Source organism: Octopus bimaculoides, chromosome 4 (assembly GCF_046866305.1).
Source record: "Octopus bimaculoides isolate indiv1 chromosome 4, ASM4686630v1, whole genome shotgun sequence".
NCBI lineage: Eukaryota > Metazoa > Mollusca > Cephalopoda > Octopoda > Octopodidae > Octopus > Octopus bimaculoides.
Genome location: NC_142931.1, coordinates 78,236,490 through 78,246,521, shown reverse-complemented (window position 1 = coordinate 78,246,521; position 10,032 = coordinate 78,236,490).

The following is a 10,032-nucleotide window of genomic DNA, read 5'->3' as shown; positions in this document are numbered from 1 at the left end:
AGATGTTGTTAAAACGTTTAGCCATAGATCAATTGATTTCTAGTTCAGAGGTACAACTTTCTTTACTGTCATCAGTATGGTGTAACTGAATGTACAGAATTATAAACATTTATACATACCCAGTGCATATACGTATTCCCAGTGCATTTACAAATGTTCACACTTATATACACAGTTTAAATTGAGATCACTCATCTCAGCCACGTGTGAATAACCAAAATAATTCAGCAGCGAATAAATTGATTTAAGTAAATTTATATTTATTATTACAATAATCAAGGATAAAATCTATATAAGATTTTATCAGGTTGCTAGCATGTAAAACCTTTTAGGGTACTTTTTGGTTATCTCACCCCCATTAATAAAATTGCCATTAAAAAATTGGGTTATCTCTCCACTAAAAATCGAGTTAATGTGGCGACAAGAGATTGGATTAAAAGAGTTAGATTCTTTTGATTCAAACACATTGTTAACGTTTGGCCACCTCAATAGGCCTGGTATGATTTGTAATAAAAATAATATCAGATTCAGGAAGATGTTTAATTTTTTCAGTTTTCATGTTTATTAATTTTTCATTTTTTTGTTTTATTGAGGGTTAAACAATTTCTATATAAACTAAATTCGTTTTGCAGACTGACAGATGTCAGCCCACTTTTTAATGGGAGTAAGATAACCAAAAAGTACCCCTTTTAGGCATAAATTAATGCAGAGTACATACTTTTTTTATAATAATTATAAGGGCAACTACATGGTAGAGCCACATGTTAGAAGATATCAAATGACTCTAAACCTACTTTATTTATCACGTAGATGTATACGTGTCTATATATATACACACATAAATGATATAGTACTTAATACGAAGCAAGAATGAAAAGTATTAGAATAGTTTTCGAAAGTTATTACATTGCATATTAGAAATAAAAGAATGAAAATAAAAACAAAACAAAATCAAACTGCACTTTTCATTTTATCGTGTATTTCAATATTTCGATGTTAAAATCTCTTTTTCAAAAATAACAACAAAAAAAAAAGAGAGAGAGGAAGAGAGATCACTTCTCCTTACGAAAAGAAATATACGAGGGTTAATCCCTCTTTAATCAAGAAATTATGGGGAGTGATACATTTTGCTCACATGTATGCAAAACTGCAAAATATGTAAACTCATCTTCCCCCATCACTGTACTCTGAAATCCAATTGCTAAAATGCAGGACGAATATATAAAGTGTAGTTTCTTTTTTGAATTGTCTTCCTTTATAGGGGTTTCTATTCCTATATTTCCAGCTTATTCCCTACTCTTTTTCTAAACAACTTCTCGAATACACACCTTACACACGCGCGCACACACACACACACACACACACACACACACACACACACAATATCGAAAGTAAATTGACATCATTTTCGAAAGATTTATTTCTTGAAACAAAATAATGTTATTTGATGCATTTAAATACTTTATCTAGTATTTAGTAGACATGTCTTGTGCTGTTTTTAATAACCTAACCCGTTCGGATACCGTACTAATGAGTAGAGCTCGCACAGATGAAACGGTGCAATGAGGACTGTCTATTTTTGAGGGTTTTGTGAGAGTCTCTGTATGTGTGCTTGCACGCATAAACATAAACATACACATACACATGTGCAAGAGCAGAATTAAATCTCCAGTACTAGTCTCGACTTGGATATACGCTATATACGGTACTCTGCCACGTTCCTAACGGAATATACCATAACAATATATATATTCATGGCGGTGCTCCAACATAGCCACAGTCAAATGACTGAAATAAGTAAAAGAATATAAAAGAACATACATACATACACATATGTATATATATATATGTGTGTATATATATGTATATGTGCCTATGTATATATATATATATATACATACACACACACATACATACATACATACATACATACATACATACATACATACATACATTAAAATTCGTAAAAATTCGGTATGTGTTCGAACAGAGCACTTATTGAAAGGAAAGAAAAGTGTGCCGGAAGGATGTGGAATGTATACGTATGCATCAAACTGTTCGTGTTATTCCCAGTGTGCGTATAAAATCTGTACAATGAGATATGTCTTCATGCTATAAAGTAAGACGTGTTCTGGCATTTTGGAACAGTGTCCCCTCATTTATTGACAGACGGGCTCAACTCAAACATCTCTGCTTATCTCTCCTCATGGCATATCCGTTTATCTATGCTTCAGATTTAATAATGAAATAGCATCTTAATTCTGACAACCTTCCAACTCACTAAATCTTACATAACACCCACATGACAATGTTCACTAGACTGGTTTATAACCAACTGAATCCCTAAGCTCAGCCAAGTATGACGCGTTCTCAATTCTTCCACGTTTAACCTACAAAACATTAAAACATGTGTCCAATGTTAAAGATTAGATTTTAAAATTTAGTTTTCTTCCGGGTCAGCCTTTTGGCCAAACCTCATAACAACAGTATTTATTTATTTATTTATTTATTTATTTATGTTATTCAATTTAAACGTCTTTGAATTGCTGGTAAGCTATGACGTACTGAAAAGGGTATATAATACCTTATATATATATATATATATATATATATACAAAGCAAAAAAAAAATGAGTGAAAAGAATGGGAAATACTGATAAAGTACAGTTATGTACGAATATGCGTGTTGTTAAATCTTTTTTGTTGCCTCCATGAACTGGATGTTCTTATTACAATTGTTGGACCTTAAAAAAATATATTGAGCCTCCAGCTTTGGTTGGTAGTCATTTTATGACCAATCTTAAAATGTCCTCTCTTTCACGATTGGTAAATTTTGCAAAGAAACAAACAATATCATTAAATATAACTTGTTTTTAATTGTATCTATTTTACTCTAAATGGTAGTGAAATAGTTTAAATTATTTACTTATAATGAAGGCAACATGAAAAAAATATAACGTTTTTTTCAATTTTCGATGTTTTAATCATTAAATTGAAGGAAAAAGTTATTCTCTTCCATTTGCACTTTGGTAAATCTGACAATGAAAACAGTTCTGTGGTGCTGCCTTTCCTCTGGTGCCCTTAGTGTGTGTTTATATTATTTAATGTTTTTTTTTATTGTTTAATCAGGGAGGGAAGGGTAGTCCCAATGACCATTTTTTTTCACGACCTTAGACACTCAGAGACTGATTGAAGGTAGAAAGACAGTTATCCTCAAACCAGAGACCTGGCTTGATTGCCTGTAAGAAAATGAACTCCAGTAAAAAGAAAGAAAAGGATGAGAGATTAAGCCTGCTACGGAAATACTCAGGATGCAAGAAATCCTGGGGAGCAAATACCACAAGATGTCTCATCTGATGCTCTACTAATTCCGTCACGACAACACTTTTACTGAAAGGCGAAGGTGATCTCAACAGAATTTGAACACAGAGCGAAGAAAACCGAACATCTAAATCCAATTCTGCAATCAGGTCATCAATTATAAGGAAATCTTGTCGGTGTTAATATATACACTACATTGTAATATTTCTTTTAGTTTATTTATTTCTTGTGGACCTTATTTCTTCTTCTTCTCTCTCTCTCTCTCTCTCTCTCTCTCTCTCGCTATATATATATATATATATATATATATATATATATATATATGTGTGTGTGTGTGTGTGTGTGTGTGTGTGTGTGTGTGTGTGTGTGTGTGTGTGTAAAAGAAATTGTTAACAACGCCCTTTCGGTTTGATAGAAACTAGAAATGCTGAATTCCTGTGACGCTATCATTTTCCAGGATAAGAAGCGAAATCATCTTCCAGTATCAAATCACTATAAAAGTCCAGTGCTATTTTGATGTTGTTGTTGTTGTTGTTGTTGTTATCAAAGCGGCGAGCTGACTGAATCGTTAGTACGCCGAGCGAAATGTTTAATGGTATTTCATCCGTTTTCACGTTCTGAGTTCAGATTCCGCCGAGGTCGACTTTGCCTTTCATCCTTTCGGGGTCTATAAATTAAGTACCAGTGAAGCACTAGGGTCGATGTAATCGACTAGTACCATTATTATTATTATTATTATTATTATTATTATTATTATTAGTCAAGACGAAGTGCGCGATTCGATACTGTCGAAATATCTTCGTCTTGACTGTTTACCTTTGTTACGTCAATTCTTTGTAAAATATTATTATTATTAATATTATTATTATTATTATTATTGTCGCCGTCTTGACTCAAGATTGGTCTTATTCATAGTAGAACTTTTGTGGTTAGCGGGTTACTCCCTATGACTTTAGATATCCATACAATTTCAATAAGATTTCAAGTATTCAAAACCCTTTAAGTGGGCTTTCCTGTTCCTAAAAAGCAAACCTTCTGTAAAAGCTTTATAGGATATTCTATTTCAGTCTTCTTTATCCATTTGTCTATTTCCTCATCCACAGTTACTACTGCACCACGTAAGTACAATTTTTACAGATTTCATGTTTCAAATCCTCGCATTCTAACATTTTAAGGAATTATAGTTTTTCAACTCTTCATCTGCATTCTTCACTGTCCTGGAATCATATGGACACGATAGATCAATCGGTATGCAAATTATTAATATGCAAAATTATTATTGTTATTATTATTATTATCATTATTATTATTGGTTATTCTTCTTACAATTTTGTTACAATTTCTTGCCGAGTGTCTTCCCGACTCCCAGGGCATAGAATTGTTGTTGTTGGTATTATTATTATTATTATTATTATTATTATTATTATTATTATTATTATTATTATTATTATTATTATTATTATTATTGTTGTTGTTGTTGAAGGCGGCGAGTTGGCAGAATCGTTAGCACGCCGAGCGAAAAGCTTAGCGGTATTTCGTCTGTCTTTACGCTCTGAGTTCAAATGCCGCCGGGGTCGACTTTATCTTTCATCCTTTCAGGGTCGATAAATTAAGTACTAGTTACGCACCTGGATCGATGTAATCGACTGATCTCTTCCTCCAAAATTTCAAGCTTTGTGCCTAGAGTAGAAAGGATTATTATTATTATTTTATTATTAACAACAACAACAACAACAATAATAATAATGGTTTCTAATTTAGACACGTAGCCAACATTTCTGAAGCGAGATAATTTGTCGATACCATCGTCTCCAGTGCATGTCTAGTTCTTTATTTGATCGACCCCATAGAGATGAGAGGCAAAGTTGCTGGCCATGTACCTGAATTAGAAACATTTACCTACGTTGACACCTTAGATAATCCACAGTTTATTTAGAAACAACCACCAAGTATAAAAGATCAATATGGCATTTTAAATGTTTCAATGGTTCGTGAGATGAATACTTCATAAAATAGTTGATTAATCGATCAAGTATGTACACCATAGTGTGTAACGGATACATCTCACTGAATCATCTAAATTAAATATCATACGGATATAATTCTTTATTCTCTATTTGACTACTGTGATACTTTGTGGTTAAAATATCAAATTATTAACCGTTTTTGTAATTTGCACCTGTCACATGGCATAAATAACCTAAACAGATTGTTCTATTCTTTATATGAACATGAGCCGTATTATTATATGAAGTGCTTACCGAGGTATTCACCTGGATTTATTGAATAATTATTTCCCTTCATTATACATACACACACACATACATATATACATACATACGTATATATATATATATATACCACAGAAGAACAGAATGGAATAAGCAGAGCAAAAGCACACACGAAGATGGAAAGTGTCGCTGAGGAGGTCACAGATGTGTAAAAGACAATAATATATATATATATATATATATATATATATATATATATATATATATATATATATATATATACCTACACAACTGTGTCCCCCACAAGACTTTTTATCCTCATAATGTCCAGAAAAATGTTTGTTTGTTTTTTTCAATGAAAACTTCTCCAAATAAGCTTCAAATGGTGTAGGTTACTCTTATATCGAAATTTGTTTCGAAACATTTATTCCAAGGCCGGAGAGAGGATTTTCGGAGAATTCATACCAGTCAGGTTTGTTTTCTCACAACTTTCTGGAAAAATGGGAATTTGTTATGAAATTTTCTACCAATACTTTTCAGATGGTGTAGCTTGCGATTACATCGAAATTTAATGTGCAAAGTAAAATTGTTGCGCCCGTACACATACAGACACGCACCACACTTTTTTTTCGATATGATGTGTGTCTGTATGTAAGTGTGTGAACCCACAATATTTTTCTTTCTTTTTCTTTCATATTAAATTCTGACGTTTTTGTAATCACACTATCTGAAGCGTATTTGTAGAAAATTTCGTTAAACAATATTTATTTCCGCAAGTTATGAGAAAACAAAGTTGATGTGTGTGTCACATTTGTGTAGGTAAACTATCTATCTATACATACAATACAACACAACATACGTACAACAAAACAACAAAATAAATCGAATTATATAAACGACTGAAATAACCCAAATAGAATATTTTACTGATTTATAACTAGATTATATTTTTCATATAAGTCCTCTTTTAGTTCCCACACATGCGAACGCCAATGGCTTGCATGCACATACAGAAATCCCTAATCTCTCACACACATACATGCAGCTAATTGCCATCTGCGCATGCGGTTATGCCAGTTGAGTGTGTATGTGAATGAGGGTGAAGTTTGTAGATGCCAGGAGCGTTCGTTTAGATCTCTCTCTTTCACAGTCTCTCTACATCTGTCCCTATCATTGCCTGTCTTCTGTCTCTCTTTCTTTCCCTCTCTATCACACACACTTTTATCATCCTCTTTTCACAGTGAGGAAGCTTATTTACACCACAGGGATTTACCATTAGCACTTTAATATAGAAGATATAGAGCTGTAGGTTAGCAGAATCGTCAAGAGTGTCGAAAAAATGCCTTTTGCCTATATTAGAAACAGTTATTTTTTTCCTTGCTATGATACTAATTGTAACCCATGCTATGCCCTCCCACCTCATCTTACACCTTTGGAAGATTCGTTAGTGCACCGGACAAAATGCTTATCGACATTTCGTCTTTATGTTTTGAGTTCAAATTCCGCCGAGGTCAACTTTGTTTTTCATCCTTTGGGGATCGATAAAATAACCAGTTAAGCAGTAGGATCAATGTCATCGACTTACCCAGTCCCCTGAAACTACTGGCTTTGAGCCAAAATTTGAAACAATTATTATTATTATATGAAACCCTCAGAGCTTATTTTGCTGGTTAAGATCGAAAGTGTCAGCTGTCCTCAGCCAGCAGACTCAGGTGACACTTGTTTACTGGTCATGCTTCAAAAACCCTGCAAAGAATTCTTGCAGTTTCAAGCAATGATGGCTTTTGTAGATGTTCTACCTTCACACTTGCGGTACGTCGTGCACCTGTATAGGTAATGTCGATTTGGTGGAGAGAGTAATCTTATGTGAAAACAAACGTTTGATCACTATAAACAAACCATGTATGGGTGTTTAACAAGACATTGCCGAACCTTCGTACGTCGTCAAACGACAGGCGAGTTCGTGATTATTATTATTATTATTAAGTAATCGACTAATCCCTCCCCCAAAATTTTAGGCATTGTGCCTAAAGCAGAAAAAAAAATTATTATTATTATTCTTTTTTTATTGTGGACGAAAATTAATATTAAAATATTTGAGTTCAAGCAAATATTCGATCGCCTAAAAGAAGAATTGACAGGAGATAATAATATATAACAAAAGATATTAATATAAGATGGACTAGATAACTCTTCACCATCATAAAAATTGTGTGCATCCATGTGCATGCGTGTGTATTGAAAAACTGGAAAGTAAAAATTAATAGATCAATGAAACTGTTGTAATAGTCGTTAAAATATTACAGATATTAAGATTAGAAAGTTTATACGTTTGTACGTGTGTGTGTGTGTGTGTGTGTAATAGACCAGAAAGTGAAATTAATTAATAAATCGATTGCAAAGCGATTATTGTAAAAGTACTCTATAGAGATTTTAATGAACAGCTTATGATATTTCATTTTATTTACGTTTTAAAAATAGTGGTTTTGAAAAAAATAATTTATTAGTTGAAAAATAACATAGTACAATAAAAATATTCAATAAATTTTTATGCACACACACACACATCCAGAAACATTTATATACACACACATGATTTATTTTTTTTTAATTTGGAGGATGTAAAACTGCTGACTCATTAACTTTTCTTCTTTCAACTTTTTCTTGAAGAAACTCTGTCCGAAACGTCAAGTTCACTATATTCTTTTTAGCTAGAGAGGGAGTGGAGAAGGAGAGAGAGAGAGAGGTAGAGAGAGATAGAGAGAGAGAGATAGAAAGAGAGAGAGTCAGAAAGAGATGGGTGAAGCAGAAAACGTAATTGGTGTATTTTAAGCATTATATAAGTGCGCTTTCGCACGAAGATGAAACCAGTTGGTTTATGGAAACGCTCTTAAATATAGAACTTTGAAAAAAACTAATCATGTTTTCTGTGATTCTTGTTACTAAATACCTTGACTTGAACTCCGAACTTTAGCTTATCCCACAATATGGTCGATCATATCACTTCGTACGCAGAATAGGAGTGAAGTATGGAACTGATTACGAAGCCCAAATTATCTAGTGTTTTTCAGCACACTTTTAATTATACAACCCTTATACACACACACATTAAGGTAAAATAGCCTATCACCAACTAATACAATGTATGATACCGGTAGTATAGGTTTCCTATGTTGCAACAAAATTTTCATTGAAGTTTTTTTTTTTTTTTTCTTCTGAAGCAACATCTTCAACATGTCCCAGAAACTAATACAGAAATAAATAATGAAAAAGAGGAAAAATGGTCCAATTATGTGCAATTCAATCAGATTTTTTTAAAAAATTGAATTATGAATTAATTTTTTATTTAAGATTTCCATTCTTATGGGACATCCAGATTTTTGTTTTTTATTATTACTATAACAACTAATAAATCGAAGAGTGGTTGATAACAGAATCAATAATGCATTGGACAAAGTACATCGACGTTTTCATTCTGGCTCTTTACATTCAGAGTTCAAATCCAGTCGAGGTCAGCTTTGCCTTTCATGCATCAGGGTATTCGATAAAATAAATACCAATCATGTATAGGAGTCTATTTAATTGCTTAATTCCCAACTCTGAATTTGTGACCATATTAGGAAAAAGGATAATCGGTGAAGAACAGTTAACAACAGAACTGGTAAAGCTACGGACAAAATGCCTTGTGGTATTTAATTACATTGCTTTGTGCTTGGAGTTCAAATCCCGCCGAGATCGAGTTTATCTTTTATCCTCCTAGAAGTCCATAAAATAAAGCCCCAATCAGGTACAGGGGTAATGTACGCTTCACTATCAAAAGATTGAAGCTCTTTTCCTATGTTAGAATTAATTTTATTATTTAACTGTTAACATGTAAATAGATTGTGATTTGAAAATAAAAAATAATAAATTGAAATTTTCTTCCTCACATTTTTATACAGACTGAGACAAATAAATCACAGCCAGGCACTGCAGATAGAACCTTTGCGCTCTGATATATCACAAAATATTCTTATATGATTTTTTAAAAACATTCTTGTTGAATAAAAGTTACAATTATATATACTCAATGTTGTTTGTTAATGTTTTATTAATTATAAGTATTTTATATGAAAATCTATTTGAATATATATGTATGGATAATCTATGTATGCAGCACACAGCATTGGAACTGATGAAACCACACTATGTTGAGATTGTGGTTATAGTTAGAACCTTGTACTTAAGAAGTTCACTTCACAAGCATGTGATTTCGGGTTCAATGCTACTGCTTAAGCTTGTTCATTTTAACCATCACAGACAAGGCGATCCTCTAGCATGGCCTTGTCCATGACGAAGTATCTTTCGCTATAGACTTTGAGTTGACAATAAACCCTTGCGAGCGAAATTAGATAAATGGAAACTACGTAGAAATTCACTCGAATGATCTATAGTTTGGACGGTAGGCTTCATCAACACTTAGCCCTCGGAGTGCCTTTGGT